This window comes from Humulus lupulus, chromosome 8 (assembly GCF_963169125.1).
Source record: "Humulus lupulus chromosome 8, drHumLupu1.1, whole genome shotgun sequence".
NCBI classification, from domain to species: Eukaryota; Viridiplantae; Streptophyta; class Magnoliopsida; order Rosales; family Cannabaceae; genus Humulus; species Humulus lupulus.
Genome location: NC_084800.1, coordinates 129,631,194 through 129,633,927, shown reverse-complemented (window position 1 = coordinate 129,633,927; position 2,734 = coordinate 129,631,194).

Sequence of the window (2,734 nt, the reverse complement as noted above, 5' to 3'; positions counted from 1 at the left end):
GAGACAGTCCTGAGGAGCAGTTGGCCAAAGAGTCACAACGGGGTTGAGATTCGGACTTAGGGCGAGTCGAGGGGTAATTCGGGTACTAGTTGGATTATGGGATTATCGGGACATAAAAATAAATATTTGGAGATATATTTGAGGATAGAATGTCTAGGCGGGAATATTTGGGGAATTTACCATTTTTGCCCTCGGGGACGTTTTGGTACCCCGAGCCTTGAGGTAACCTTTAGACTTAAGTTATATAAAATAAATAAATGAAGGAACAGTTTAGAAACTTTGAGAAACCGACCACACTCTCTAAGAATTGAAGATAGATTTTGCTCTCCTATCTCTTACACTCTCTAAGGTGGAACTCAAGAGGAAACTTAAAGAAATTATCAAGGAATTGAAGGGATATCAACTGGGATGCTTTAGGAGCTTGAAGCTTTGGGATTGAGGATCAAAATTCTGAGATTAAGCTCAGCAAGGTAAGCTCTAAACATTAAGGTTTAGTCTTTAACTTTCTGCTGGTTTTAGAGGATTGCATGTAGCTAAGCTTGCTTAATTTTTGGGTGTTTTAGCTAAGCTTTGGAGCACACTTTGATGAGGTTTTGATGTTGTTTCTGTGCTGGAATAATTATGCTGAATATCTAGGAGTCTTAGTTTTGTTTTGGTGGGAAATTGGCTTGAAGAAAGGATGAAAATAGATGGGAAATTATGGGTTTGCTGTTAGAGCCGCGGCCCGCATGCGTGCACAGCCATGGGAGGCTGAGAAAATTCGGGCGCGCCGCGGCCCGCGTGGTGGTCAATGGAGAGCTAGCCTCTGTTTTGAGGCTAACCGCGGCTCTAGTGGGAGGGGCCGCGGCCCTTAGTGTCAGTGGGGATTTTAATGATATTTTTGACTTGGGAACTTAAAGGGTAAGGCTCGGGATGGATTTTATCACTCGGATTGATAGAATTCAAGATCCCGGAGGTTAGGGTTACGGTTTGAAGTTACTTGTCGGGTTGGAATTTGATGGTCGGATATTGTTATGTGTTGTGACTAGGGTTTCAGCGAGGCTCACGTTGGTGGACTGTGCTCGGGGCATCGGTGCTCAGGAAGCTCGGAACTCAGGTAAGAAAACCCCTGTTTCCATAGAGCTTGTGTGCAGGGCTGAGCCCAATATATTGAATGGAAATAACATGCAGGGCTGAGCCCTATATACTAGAGTTGTAGAGCATGGCTCTTTATCTGTTTATGCTTGAATTCTGTGCTTGTTGTTATACTGTATTTGATATTATATGTGTGATCGGCAAGAGCCGGGAACGGTGTAGACCGGGAACGGCGTGGGGCCGGGAACGGCATCAAGCACGATGAGTGCAAGGCCGAGGACGGCAAGAGGCCGGGAGCAGCGTCGAGCACGTGAGGTGCAAGTTGCCAGGGCGAGTCCCTAACAGGATACCTGGGATATCCTTACGGAATGGTCCGCGAACCCAGGGCTTGGTAAACACCTGGGACGGCTAGGCCGTATGTGTTTAGCCATTGGTGGCTTGTTCATATATTTGATTTATGTATTGCATATGTTATCTGTTTTGGGTTTTCTTGCTGGGCTTCGGCTCACAGATGCTCTATGGTGCAGGTAAGGGTAAAGAAAAGATCAACCAACCATGAGCACAGCTGGCGTGAGGCGGCGTGTACATGTCCGGCCATCCTGGCTGCCACAGCTAGAGGATTTTTGGGAGATGTTTGTAAATGAACTTAGATTTTGTCGTTTAGTCGACTCCGATCAGTTTTGTGTTGTAAATATTTTCTAAACTATGTCTTGGGATCCCAAGTGTAAAATTTTGTGACTAGTTGTGAAAAACTACTTTCTCTAATGCTTTCTTTTTAATTGTGGCTTAGTTACACGTTTTGAGTTAAAACCTCGATTAGCGAGTTGAAATCACAATTTTAAACACACTTAGTAACGGCTCGAAGGAAGTAAGGCGTTACAATCCCGTGATCCGTAAGGGGAAAGACCGGGTAAGCTGTGCAATCCCACACCGCCAGGGGAAGGTCAAGTGTAATGATTCTAAGACTGTGTAGGTATGGGACTACACAGTTGAAGAGGGCTTAAATGGATTGATGGGTACTACCTATATCAGGAAGGTGCATCTTTTTTTCGGTAGCCCATCACTTGAGAACTCCATGGTTAAGCGTGCTTGGCCTGGAGTAATCTAGGGATGGGTGACCTCCTGGGAAGTTTTCCCAGGAAGTGTGTGAGTGAGGACAAAGCACGCTGGAAAGACTTGTCTTGGTTTGTAGGGCCAGTCGTCATTCCAGAAAGCAGCCATAGTGACGTGGGGCGTCACAAAAAGTTTCCTCATAGTCCACACCTTCTCTTTGGGTATAACCCTTTGCCACTAATCGAACTTTATAAGTTTCGATGTATTCATCAACAGCTCGTTTCTTCTTGTAGATCCACTTGCACCCAATGGCCCTAAAGTCACTAGGTGCTTCCACAAGATCCCAGACGGAATTTGAGTACGTGGACTCCATTTCCTGTTTCATGGCTTTGAGCCATAGTTCCTTTTCGAGGCTAGCCATTGCCTATTTGGAAGACAATGGGTCATCATAAATAATGTCACCAACAACCATATTGGTTTCACCATCCAAACCATAGCGAACTGGGTTCCTAGAAACCCTCCCACTACGACGAGGCTCCGTGACTGTTTGCTCATGAATAGTGGTACTTTCTTTATTTAAATCAACTTTCGTTGGTTGGGCATGAAG